Raw genomic sequence first — 14,151 nt, 5'->3', positions numbered from 1 at the left:
CAAATCACAGCCAGCAACCGAAATTATTCTGTGGATTTTGCGGCCTCGGCGGTGGGACAGTGTGGATGGGTGGTGCAGCCGGGTGGTGCGGACACTCGTTCACACTCCGGGCCATAAATTGCACCGACGCCTTGTTGGCCAATAAATACTAGAGTCTTGATATGCAGCGGATCCGGCGCCAAGTGCCATAAACTTCCGTGTCCTGCGGCTAATTAAAGTTTGTGCCGCATTTTCAAATTAAAAATTGGTAATTTGTGTACAGTTTCCACCTTCAGTCCCCCAGTTTTTTATGTTTTTTATTGCGTGGGCGGTGATCTGGCAGGTTTATGCCCCTGACATCATCGGATGGGGCGAGTTCGAGAGAGGTCGTAAAATCTGCGCCATAGAGGGACAGGTTTATGTGCGGAACTAGACGTTTTACGGCCTGGCATTTATTTTTTCTCATTATCTCGTTTGGTCAGGCGAAAATCACGCCTAAAATTTGTTATTTCAAGTGCGGCACTTGAAGGGGATTTCCGTCACTCGACTGACTTATGCTATTTAGCATATTTAATAAATAATGCAAAACAATAGCTCTACTTTTTAATCTCCTCTGGAAGTCATATAGACAAACCGAGAGTGCGGGCGAACATTTTTCATTTCGCTGAAATATTTTCATTTACTTTGCCGGCCACACATTGAAACCACTGCAACCGCATTTGAAAAACATTTTAAATACCTTTTACATTTTTACCATTTGTTTTTATTTGACCATTTCCCATTTCCCAGTTCACATTTTCCATTTCTGGCAGCGGAAATGCTTGTGTGATTTTTGTGCGAATCCAACTTAGCAGAGCTTTATTTCATTTCGATTCCAATTTCACAGAGTCTCTGTTTCTGTTTCTGTGTCGGCTTGATTTCAAATTTTTCAATTTAGTGGCATTTCGCTCTTTGGTGGCATTTTATTTAATAACAGAAATTCTAATTAAATTTTTTATTATTTACCCTTTGAGTTAGTTTTTCCGCCCGATCGCACGCTATATTGATTTCGCTGTTTGTGTTTGCTTTTGGGCATGGAAAAGTGCTCTTCCCAGTCGGTTCTGATTTAATGATTTTCTCACAGCCATGCTAGAGTAAATAGTAAATATTTACCTATTCGCTATTGGCACCCCTCTCTGTCGATAAAAAAAAAACAGAAATCCCTTCGCCTCGTGCCACTTTTCAATAAAACAATCAGCTGTCAAAAAAATATATAAACAGAGTGGGAATTTTCTGGCGTAATTGGAGCGGGTATTTGTCGCAGGACCACCAAAGTTGATTTGCATGTCATTAACACAAATCGAATGGTGCTGCAGGCGGCTAAAAATAAATGAGGGTCGGGGTTCAACGGCTGCAACCCTGTAAACAAGCCGCCACTAACAATATCACATGTCATCCAAGGATGAGACGGAACCGGAGGCAACTAATTAGTGTCTGCCGAAGAAAATCCCACAATATTCTATTCTGTAGTATGTGGGCGAAACGCAGTCAATATTGATGTGGCAGCCCGAGGAAAATTACCAGACTCAGACAGCAGATATTTTCCCATGGAAATGCTCTGAAATATTGGAACCACATGGGAATTTATGTGGAGGAAACATTTGCACACTGGCAGGCCGAACTTCTTTAGTTCGCCAGTAAAATCAAAGTCCGACAACAGGTGCAAAACAGACCAAATTTTTGAAGCCTGTGCATTTTGCTGTCCTCTTTTTTTGGGTTTGCAAGGGAAGTGTAAACAAAACTGGATGGGTTGTAGGTATATTTTGTGGGGGGAATATGTGTAAGTAAGCTTTAATGGCCATGGTAACAGTTCGTATTCCGATCTGCCAGCTGCATCCAGCAAGTTGTTGCGGTCCCTTGAATGCCAAAAGTACAGAGGGCGGGGGTGGTGAGCCCACAGTCGGCATCGGATGTAGTTCAAATCCCAACAAAATTATTAATATGACTTTAGAGAGCGGGAACTGCTGCTGGGCTGCAGTGGTAGTACTATAGCCGAATACACCCCCTGCGGTTTCCAAGACAGCCGACGATGTATCTGCAGGATGCGTTTTCACTCCTGTCTGGGTCCAAATTATGCCTAAGCCCTGCCAACTGCTAGACGAAAAATTATCCCAAATGCAGAGAGAAACATTTCTTATTTATCAGTTAACTAGGAGGATTTTATATAATCCCTTTAGAATGGGTACTTTAAAATATTGAACAAAAACTATTCGCTTTTAAAAGACAAACAGGTTTTTGTAAGCCAAAAACTTTTTAATTAGGATCTCAAAAAATATTATAAAAATCCTGTTTTGATATTTTTGTGAAAGAATAGTGTCTTACAATTTTGTTTTGCTTTAAAAAGGTTTTTTAAATTTAAGACTAAAGAAGTAACAATTTGTTGAATCAAAATTGCATCTAGACAAAGTTTGCTTAGGTTCAAATGATTCTACTTATGAAATTCTTGCTTATACGAACATATATCTCTAATTATCGTTTTTTTAATAAAAATCTGGTTTTTAAAAAAAGAAAGGGTAATATTTTTAACAGTGCATATGTGTGTTTGAGATACTCGCACTGGGCTCTAAATTTGCTGCACATTATTTAGTTGTTTGAGGCGAGCGGCGTCTTTGTCTCCTCGCCCGACGATTCTGTTATCTGTTTGTGGTTACGGGATTACGGCTGCAAAGCCCACATCCAGGTGCATACTATATCTCTATAGCATAAGTACATATACAGAGCGGTGGTCTTGAGCACTGCCACGCCCACAACTCGGTAAACGAAACTGCCTCAGCCTTTCAGCTGTGTTTGAACTTCTGCCGAGAGTTCGGACCCTGACTCTGTGCTGAACTTCAAGGTGAGTTGGGGCTTTAGTTTAGTTTCAGATTCAGATTCAGCTGCATCTGCATCTGGAACATCGCCCAGCATTATCCCCACCTTGTTTACGCATTTGTGCTGCGATTTTTTACCGCTCCTGATGTTGTTCCCGGTGCTCCTCGCCCTCAACAAGTTTATCGCAGCAACTCGCTCCGACTCTAATTTACATAACCACGCAAATTAGTTTTGCGTCTGCTGCAGTTTTTATCTGCTCCCAACTTTGTCACAACCCTCGCAGTATGCCACGCCCCCTTGCTGAGACCGCCCACCGACAACGCAACTTAAATTTAGTTGCCAAAGTTATTTAAACTTTTCATACCCTTCTCGTTGGGGCTGTGCAATTATGAGCCGGAGTTTGCCAGGAAGGAAGTTAAGGTGAAATCTTCAGGTGTTAAATGTGAAAGCTTCAGTTTGGAATCTCCGCCTTGAAACTTCCTTTTTGAAGCTTTTAACTTTAATGACGAACTAAAAATAAAAAGATGAACTTCCAAAAAAGATATAAAGAAGAATATATTGCCATTAAATATATTAAAATTCAAATGTTGTTTAAAAATAGTCCTGCCTTGTTCCTAAATTCCTAAGTACTGAACTCTTTAACAATGTGATATATAGATACATAGAAATATAGATATACTTGTATATAGATATATGGAAATTCTACAATAAATGGCTTAAAAAAAAGGATAATGTTTTAATTTGAAATATTTTTCTTAGATATCCCCAACCACCATATTCTTGTATGGTATACTCTATGGATTCTATATTCTTTAAATAGAGTATAATCCTTCTAGCTAGAACTACCTTGTTTTTCTCCTTTTTTTCACTCTTTAGTAGATCCACAATTTTTATTTTATTTTTTTTTTACTTTTCGAAAACTGAATTTCATGAAACTTTTTTGGCTGCTGCACCGCGCCCGCAATTTTAATAGACACAGACCCCTTCACCTGTCGGCTGGGCTGCCAAGGGGGAGGGGGTCTTGTCTCGTAGTTAAGACAACAATTCATTTAACATAGAAGCAGACTTCCAGCCTCAAACTCCCCCGCCAAAACTTCACGGCCCCTGCTAACTCGCTCTTTTTTCGGAAAAGTTTGCTAATGGCCCCCTGGCAGGAGGCACAGTGGTTGGAAAAGCGTTTGCGAAGAGTGCTTATGGTAGATAAAAATGGCACTTGGTGGCTAAGCTCTGTCATTGTACTGCCTTGCAGAAGGAGTTGATTGCGGGCTGGCTTCACTGTACCGGTTGGCCATTGTGCCACAAGTTTTATATGGGTTTATTGTGGGCCTTCCAAAACAACTGATTGGCAGCCCAGCCAAGGAAAGTTTATATTATTAATGTGCTCCTGAGTTGGGGGCTGAAAAGGGGGGCTGTTCTGAAACGCGGGCTGCCTTCAGTCAGGCTTCAAATGATGCCTGTTTTCGACAGCCCAGCTAATTGCATTTTTCGCAAATTATAAACAAATAGATTTAGCAACCCAGATATGGAGACTGACGAGATATGATATTCTGCACAGGAAAATCAACAAGAATTTTATTTATTTTGGAAAATTGCTTTATTAAATTGATCAACAGACAGATAAAATTTCAAAATAATATTTCTGACATTTTAGGTAAGAGATTTGATATTTAAAAAAAATATTTTAAAATAGTAGTAGAGAATTTATCCCAAAAATGTACTTCTTTATCAAAATTTGAAATGTTTTTTAAGAATAAAACAAAGAAAGTTTTATTGTACATGATAAATTTAATATTATTTTAAATATTTTACGATTTAGTAGGTATTAAAATAATACAGAAGTAGTCATTAGGTTTTTTCTCTGTGTCGTGGCACATTTGCGGTCAGGGGATGCCATTAGCGGATCCAAAACCACTTTTGGGGGCGAAAGGGACTCGAATCGGGTGCAGACTTTAAATAGAAATGTTTCCTGCAATTTGGCAAAGGCGGATCCAAATCAGGTTGCAGGTTGCAGCGACGACGACCAGGCTGGCGGAAGTTATTTTTGGAACGTGCAACAGAAAATGTTGCAAATTGAAAGAAAAGTCAGAGGCGACCCCGCCCCCTCTGGCCTGACCCCCATTTTCCGTGGCCCAGTGCCCCGTTTTCCCCCCGATCCACACCCCCTGCTTCCCCCACAACCATATGCTTTTGTGTATTTCCTTCTCGTATTTGGCTGCTATTGCTAACATTTTTTTTCGGGCTCTGCGTTTTAAGCGATTTTCAGCGATTTTCTTTGCAAGTTTTTCCGAGAGTATGTATCCATGCGTGTACTTAAAGTTGTCTATTTGCTAGTTGTTGTTACTACTGTTAATGTTGTCTGGCTGTGTGTTTTGTGTGCCAAGAGCTGCATTGAAAATGAAAATGTTCGCACAGTTTTCCGCACAGTTGCATTTTCACTATGCAGCCGCTTGGCGCGGCTCAGTTACTTGATATGGGTTCTCCCACCCCCTGCCCCCTGGAAAATCCTGATTTTTTTCGCTGCCTGGAATTTTCTTTTGATTTTTTTCGCCGCCCCTTTCCTTTGTTTGTGTTGTGTGTGTGTGTCGCCCTCTGTTTTTCCTGCTGCTGCACCCATCTTTAGTATCTTGTTGTTTCTATGCTTATCTACTCAGTCGTGCGCTTTGTGCTCCTCAGGATTTTTCCCCCGATTTTCCCCCTGATTTTCCTTCTGATTTTCCCATTTTAAATGCGCTATCTGATTTTTTGTTCGGCTCATGCAGCATTCAAAAGCTTGTGACGGAGTTAAAAGTTGAGATTCGAAATGGGGCAGGTCGCACATGTGACTGGTTGTGTGGGGGGGGGGGATGCGAGTTGGTTTCTAAAAGGAGCCGGATGAATACTGAAGGACATCAATTTTTAATGCTCTCCATAGAGGCCAAAGGAAGATATATATATAGAGATTGCTGGCTGGCCGGGTGGGCGAAACATTTGGCAAATGAATCTTCCTAGTTGCTGGATAATTATGACAAATAACCAAGTAAACGGCATAAGTAAGTAATGCGATAAGAATTTCTGATAAGCTCTCGACTTTGCCCCCGCTGTGGCAATTAGCACACAAACATGAATCACCCGAGTACATGCATATATATAGAGTTGCATGGGTTCAGGACTCGCAGGACCTGCAGCTCCAGCTGCTCCTGCCACGCCCCCTTAATCCGTCCAGCACCATTCATGCAACTAATTTGATTTTTTTCCTCCTCTTAGCCTGAAAAGCAAGCTTACTCGAATGGCGGAGGGCAGCAGAAAAATATTTTCATTAGACATTTTGTAAATATGAGCAGCTTTCGTCGGGGATTTCAACTTAAAGCAATGGGAAATGGGAAATCATTTCGCATAGGAGCAGCTCCTCCGAATTCAACCCGTATAAAGCCAGCTGGAATGGGGCAAATAGATGGTGCATCTGCTGCCAGAAACGACGACGATGATTCGACGCTTTCCCGCGGCAGCAACAATTTCATCCAATTATGGCAAAGTCCAAATGCGCTTGTAGGAAAATCAGAAATTTAAACATATTTGCTTGGGGAACCAGACGACAAGAAGGAATGGAGATTTATTTCATAAGACAACATTAAACCAAATTAATGGAAGTTCCTTTTTAAGGAAATATTTGTCTTTTAAATATTTATGAAATATTATTAAATAATTGTGATCCCTTGCATTTATAATTTAATATTTATTGTCAATATTATTGTCAAAGTGGAAATATTTTCTTATATCTAATCTTATTTCGAAGCAGGAACTTAATAAGAATTAGAAACTTATTCGTAATATAATATTTGATAAAGGTTCTTAAAACTCGATTCTAAAATATCTGGTTTCAAAGCGGAAACTTATTTTATTACCACTCTTCTTGACCAATTTAATCATAAATCCAGTGGCGCAAATCGACTCTTGCCTTAGAAACTAACCCCTGCAAGACTCCAGCTGAAGCACCATAGACTCCAGCCCAACTACACTCCACTTGAAGCCGGCAATCTAATTTAAGTAAATGCTTTTCCACACTTCTCATTGCAGCTCCTCTAACGAGTCCCCGGCGATTGTCTCGTCCTCCGCACCAGCACACTCCGCATTTCCCAGCCGGTTTTCCAGCTCTGCCGCTTTGCCAGAGGCTTTCGGGTAAGTCCCCAGCTGAAAGATACATTTTTGATTACCCCCGAGCTGCAATTGTTCGTCGGCATCGACGGGATACAGATACACACCTTTTCCTTTCGCTTTTAATTACTGGGGCGAGGCGGTGGCGGTGGCAAGGTGCTCGCCCTGTTTTCCATCCCCAGTTCGAGGACTTTAACAGTTCATAATTAAATGAAAATTCTGCCGTATTATTTCGAGCGTAAATTTGAAGAGTGTGTGTGGGAAATTTTTCGAGATTTCGCACATGTTCGGCACTTGCCACTGGACGAGTCGTGGACTCGTAAATATTCATTACAGCTCCGTATGTTCCACGAATCGCAACTTTCTCGGCTATTTGCATAAAGTTGCCGAAAGTGAATTTGTTTTCCCTCTTTTTCCTCGGCTGCATTCTTAATTAGGCAGCATAGCCGCTGACCTTGGGGTGGGTTTTCCTCCCCAGTGGGTGGCTGGGCATTTGGCTTTCGTTTTTATGGAACCGCTGCAGCTGTTCCCAGGCCAAAACTACAGACAACACAAATCTGGGCTCAGCTCTTCCTTTGAGTGGCAGCGGAAATCGCATAAAAATGGTGGTATTATTAGGATAGGATGTGAGTCGGGGCGGGGCGGGGCGTGGCAAGGCTCATCAATGATATTAAGCGTCCTTAATCCTTTTACTCGCCGCGCTTCACTTCATTTGCCAAGGCGACGCAGACATCGAGTACGCCCTCTGGATAAAGGACATGGGCCCTGCACTTGTTGGAGCCCGTTAGAACTCTTTGTGGCGCCTCCAGTGGAGGCCGGATAAGCTGCACCCACTCTTCACATAGGAATAGCAGCCTTTGTCCGCCTTTCGGTGGGGGCACTGGGAGAAAATTCTGTATTTTGTAGGGCTTATTAAATAGAAATTGATAACGAGTTGGTTAAATAGTAAAATATGATTGTTTTTTTTTAATTATAAACCATTTTAATTAAATAATGTAATGTGACAAGTTAGCTTAAGACTTTATTATTACAATAGGTAGTTTAGATTGCTAAAGTAAAATGCTTATTTGTATACTCCCATTTTTGTATAATTTAAGTTAAATAATGTTTAAGATATTTTTAACTTGTAAGTAATAAATATTTGTATTTTAATAGTATTATATTTGATAAATTAGATTAATCCTTTGTTTATACAAATTGTATTATACAGGTTTTTTAACAATATTATTCATATTTTTAAAAAATATTACAATTATTCAAAATGTGTGTGTTTTATAGTATTTGTCTTAAAAAACTTGTACAACACCTTAAATATTTTTAATATTTGTAGGAACACGAAAAGAGCTGTCTTTATTTATACGGAAAGCTGATAAATCTGTTTATATACACTCCCATTATAATATAATCCCCAAGCTGTACATCATTTAATTATTTTGTAATTTTCGGATAGGCCAGTGATTGTGTTACTGTTTTCCTAGTGTGCCTGGGGAGGCACAGCTACAGGCACTCATAACTTTGGCGGCGCCTTTGGTGACGCGAATGCGTTTAGAAAAACTTTCTACAACTTTAAGCCGCTTAGCAGCTTTGTGCTCTCAGCACGCGCCCCTGACTTCGTCCTGCGATCCTTGCTCCGCATTTTCCTCCCAGGACTCAGCTCCATTTCCACTTCCACTCCCATCCAAAGCTCCGGGCTGCCCAGTTGCATCGGTCAGCGGCGTCGGCGGCGGTGGTGTAAAATTCCGACACTTTCCTGGACGAAAGTAAGGCCATTAATTTTATTAAACTGGGTGGAAAACTTTGTTTACTTGTTTTCCCATGCACGTGGCAGAAAAATGCAACATAAGTAAGAGTGTGTAAAACCAATTATGAACATGTTTTCCACAGACTAACAAAAAATCTCTTGATGAAATCCAAAGCTACCGAAAATTAAATAAACGAGTTATTTTCCAGAATGAAGTCACAAGTTTTGATGGCTGCACTTTGCGAGAATGACTAATGAATCGTTGTTGTCGAAAGTGAGAGTGCAGGTATTTACTTGGAATTTATATTTTATTTTAAAATATATTTTGACAGGGAAAAGATCTTAGAAATTTGAGTAACATTTCACAAAAAAATAGTTAAGGATAAATACTTTAAAATAATTTATTTATAATATATAGGGATGATATTCTCTCAAATAAGGCTGCCTATTTAATTTTCCCCAATAAGATTAAATTCCAAAGAAGTTGCTAACCGAAGGAGTATTTATTGCATTTCCGAAAAGCCTTTCGGATATCAAATTAAAGTTGTGAATTCCTGATGAATTCAGGAAGTTGAGAACTTAATTGCTCAAAAGTTAGACACCAGCCACCCGAACTCCACACCCCTCCCAAAAGTGTGCCTAACAAATACAACACTGAGGCACAACAAATAACAAACAACAAACAAGGAACAACATACACAAAACACACATCTGATGGGTATCCTTTTTGGTATATGAGGCAGAATTCTACAGATGCCGCGCATTGTTCGGGGGCAACCTTTTTTCGGGCCCTTTGATTTATTGGCATCCCCGGGCCAACGCCTTAAATATTTCGCCCTCATTCCCCCTCGCCAAATCACCGAGGGTTGGCTGAATGCTTTGACCAGTTGCTCGGATGATTCCATTCCTTGGCCCCATTCGATGCGGTTCTTCTGCCGTTTGGCTATCCAAATCACGCTTATTGAATTTCATTTTTATCCCGGCCTGCACCTTTTTTGTTGCGTTATTAATGGGCCGCCAACCCCACTCGTCGATTAAAGCAAAAAACTTTGGGTGAGCTGTCAAAAGAAATATTTTAAATCACTTGCGTACCCAGAAAATCCCATCGTGGCCCATATATAATAATTTTGCCACTCGAGGGGCAGATGTGTTTTATTAAACATTTTCCGATACGAAGGCTGCACACTGCAAAAGCAGCGATTTATTTTATGTCTTCTGGGTGATTTTCCTTTTAGGCCTTACTTTGATGTTTGCCGATCTGTGAAATATGAGTGGACCGCAGTTAAGCTTAAGCTTTCACCCATTTTGGAATGTATTTTTGTATTTTTGGTTGAATATGCATGTGTTCAACTTGTTTTGCAATTAAACGCGGTGCAAAACGGCGGCTGCAACAGGTGCATGGCACGCATCACGTATACGCCCCGTGGGCTGCGTGCGTGTTTTATTTATGGGGAATCCCCTTTAAACCCCCTCCCCCCTTAAATGCAATAAGCAAATGAGCGAACAACGAACGAGCCAAGCGGCAGCAGCCAAAAAAGCCTCAAGAAAATGACGTTGCACGCACACGACGTTGAAAAGTCATTAAGTACAAATGACGTTGCTCACTGCAAAAAGCCTTTTTCAAGGGGGGCGTGGCACTGGGCGGGAAAATTCGGAGGGGGGGGGGGGGGGGGGGGGTAGTGTGGTGCTCAGGTTGGAGCCGTAATTGCAGCACGTTTGAGCACAGCTAACTGCATATTGAGTAATGCCCGCGAGCAAACGACAACGATGGCAGCACCAGCAGCAGCGGCAGGATTGGTAGTAAAGGCGAAAAAGGGTTGAGAAATGGGTCCTCGAATTGGGTGGGGATTGGATTGCCGGGTGTCCTGGGCGAAGAGAAGGCTGTTGCAACGTTTGCCTTGCATTATTTATGACAAAGCGGGCACCAAATTAAGACCCACTGGAAACCAGGCAAGTCGAGCAGAAGTGCTCGATTCGGAAAATGGGCTCGCGACGGCGGTATACTCGTATCATTAATTTAAAGCTTGATTTATACATTTTTAGGGCAGTCTCTAATAAGGGTTTAGGCCTTTAAAAGGGCACTCTTCTATTGGAGTGTTATAAAAAAGGTAAAATATTATTGTAGGCTTGTAGTCCCTCTGTGGTAATAATGTATATATATTTTTTAAGGCTCTGCATGAATATATGTATATATTTTATATTACAAACAATTATCCCCAGTTTTATTTTCTAACAATTTATATAATACCTTTAAAAAGGGCACTTAGTTTTTTATCAATGAATAAAATATTTTTTAAGTTTATGGGGTCTTCTAAATTGGTTTTAACTTATTTTTATATATTAAGACATTTTTTTTGTGTATTGTCAAGGAACCCGTTAAGGACCTTTCATCTCCAGTTACCTTTTGTGCAGCCCTGAAATCGTAGCTGTGCCTATGCCGTCGACATCTCAGGATACCAGGATGCGAGGAGCCATGGGCCCTTGAGTGTGCGGTTGACTCCAGGTACGGAACCTGTGTGTTCGAGTGCCGGCTCTTATTTACTTCGCGTAATTTAATATTATGCCATGGCAACGATGACGACCATGTCGTGCATCCACTGAAGGCATAAATAATCTGTTGCACGGGGAAATGTCGTGAGTGGGTATCAGGACGTGGCTCCATTTGCTTTTTGATAGGCCCCGCTTAATTAATTCCAGCTTTAAGCAACACGGCCGCCAATCGCTTTTGGCCAAACGTCAACTGGCGAATTGGGCAGTTGACACTTGTCGATAAACCCGTCCATCCGTCCATTCCCCCCATTGTCCAAATCAATTAGGAACCTTTCACGTTAATCGCGCCATATATCAGGCTCGCTATCTCTCTCTATCCACCTCTGGCCATCCCGCTCTAATCCCAATCCCTCGAGGGCTGTAAACGATACCCAGATCTTGACAAAAGGGCCCGAAAAGGTCGATGACAGGCGGCGGAAGTCGGCAGGGGAAAAAAAGGACAAATCAGCACGCGACATTTTTCGCGCGTTGTTGCTGGTCCTGGATTTTTTTCCTTTTTTTTGTATTCCTGGGCTAATGAAGGACCCAAAAGGAGCAGAACAAAAGGCGTGAAAGTCAACGAAACCGAAGCCAAAGTGTTAAAGTACGATAAAAAGATTAAAGTGCACAAACAAACACACGCCACACACTGGAAGAAAAAAGTTAATGTAACATCCGCAGGCAAATTGAGATAACAAGCAGGAATGCCCCGAACAAAGACAAATAAGTATAAAAAGAGGGACATTTTCGGGGAGGAAATCTCAGCAGGACTAGGCAATTGCTAATAGAAAATCGGATCAGATTAGATTTAATGCGGCGACGGCTAATTTCTGGGTGATTTCTCATCGAAACGGGGAAGTGCCAGGACTAAGGACTCGGGACTCAACCCCCTTTTCGAATCTTTGGCGCCATCGCTCCAAAGCAACGGAGAGCTGTCAGCGGCAATACGCCGGCAATGACAGCTAAACAAATGACACAAATGCGGTGGATGTCAGTATGGGGTAGGGTTTTTGGGGCAGAAGGCTGGGGGTTGGGGTTGCTAGGCTGACAGAACCACACACACAGATGGATATATGAGAGCTGCCGAGTATCCGTTATCCACCAGCAAACTGCGAGCGCTGAACGGCGAGCGTCATCAACATTTCCGCTTCCGGCTGTTTATGCTAAAAGTATGGCGACGACAACGCCACTGATGGGTGGGTGGAGATGGGGTGCAGATCCGGGTGGAGATGGAAATGCCCTCCCGCTGAGCTGTCAGACGCCTTGGCTGCCACCGGATTTTCTGCTTTTTTGTTGCCTTCTAGATGAGCAGGCATCTATCATGTTGGGCCAACTTTCGCCCAGAGTTCGGCAGCTCCCTAGTGCTAAATAAGGCAGCCAAACTACAGGAAACTATTGATTAGGCGGCAATCTGGCAGAGCAGTCGCTGTGATTCTCGCCCTCGAATTATCCATCGGAACTGCTTTTTAAGATTTTATAACTTGAGTTATTGATACCACTATTAGTTTGTGTTCGACTTCTCTTATTTTCTGCATTCAATTATTTCTTTTGAGAGGGTGGCAAATTTTCAATCCATTTCCATCATCGATTTTTCCGTAGTTCCAATGGCTTTCAGAATGGAACCCAAAACTGCACTTCTAGATTCCAGAACTTTAATTATTTAAGGCCGATTTCGAAGTGGGCTACCTCTATGAGTTTGGGATTGATTTCTCTTACATTTTGCGTTCAAATATTCCTTTTAAAGGAGGGTCAAAATTTTAGCCCCTTTCATGTTCGATTTTTCCGTAATTCCAATGGCTTTTAGAATGGGACCCCAAAACTGCACTTCCAAATTTTATAACTTGAGTTATATAAGCCCGATTTCGAAGTGGGATACCTCTATGAATTTGTGGTTGAATTCCCTAACATTCTTCATTCAAATATTCCTTTTAAAAGAGGGTCAACATTTTAGGCCATTTTCATGTTCGATTTTTCCGTAATTCCAATGGCTTCCAGAATGGGACCCCAAAACTGCACTTCCAGATTCCATAACTTGAGTTATATAAAACCGATTTCGAAGTGGGATACCTCTATGAGTTTGTGGTTGTATTCTCTAACATTCTACATTCAAATATTCCTTTTAAGGGAGGTTCCAAATTTTAGCCTTTTTTCATGTGCGATTTTTCCGTAATTCCAATGGCTTCCAGAATGGGACCCCAAAACTGCACTTCCAGATTCCATAACTTGAGTTATATAAAACCGATTTCGAAGTGGGATACCTCTATGAGTTTGTGGTTGTATTCTCTAACATTCTACATTCAAATATTCCTTTTAAGGGAGGTTCCAAATTTTAGCCCTTTTTCATGTGCGATTTTTCCGTAATTCCAATGGCTTCCAGAATGGGACCCCAAAACTGCACTTCCAGATTTCATAACTTGAGTTATATAAAACCGATTTCGAAGTGGGATACCTCGATGAGTTTGTGGTTATATTCTCTAACATTCTACATTTAAATATTCCTCTTAAAAGAGGGTCCAAATTTTAGCCCCTTTTCATGTGCGATTTTTCCGTAATTCCAATGGCTTCCAGAAGGGGACCCCAAAACTGCACTTCCAGATTCCATATCTTGAGTAATATAAGTCAGATTTCGAAGTGGGATACCTCTATGAGTTTGTGTTTATATTCTCTAACATTCTACATTTAAATATTCCTCTTAAAAGAGGGTCCAAATTTTAGCCCCTTTTCATGTGCGATTTTTCCGTAATTCCAATGGCTTCCAGAATGGGACCCCAAAACTGCACTTCCAGATTTCATAACTTGAGTTATATAAAACCGATTTCGAAGTGGGATACCTCGATGAGTTTGTGGTCGAATTCTCAATTATCCTACATTAAAATATTCCCTTGAAAAGAGGGTCAAAATTTTGGTCCCTTTTCAAGTTC

At 41.2% G+C, this 14,151-nt stretch overlaps 1 protein-coding gene across 1 annotated transcript in view; it reads left to right on the top strand.

The window, feature by feature from the left end:
* Window positions 1-14,151, top strand: part of LOC119553235 (connectin) — a 149,234-nt gene that overhangs the window by 84,831 nt on the left and 50,252 nt on the right. The window contains exon 4 of the mRNA XM_037863503.1: window positions 6,883-6,984. The gene's annotated coding sequence lies outside the window, so the exon portion shown is untranslated. The remainder of the gene's footprint in view (window positions 1-6,882; window positions 6,985-14,151) is intronic.

This window comes from Drosophila subpulchrella, chromosome 3L (assembly GCF_014743375.2).
Source record: "Drosophila subpulchrella strain 33 F10 #4 breed RU33 chromosome 3L, RU_Dsub_v1.1 Primary Assembly, whole genome shotgun sequence".
Lineage (NCBI taxonomy): Eukaryota > Metazoa > Arthropoda > Insecta > Diptera > Drosophilidae > Drosophila > Drosophila subpulchrella.
This window is presented reverse-complemented; position numbering and strand designations above follow the sequence as displayed.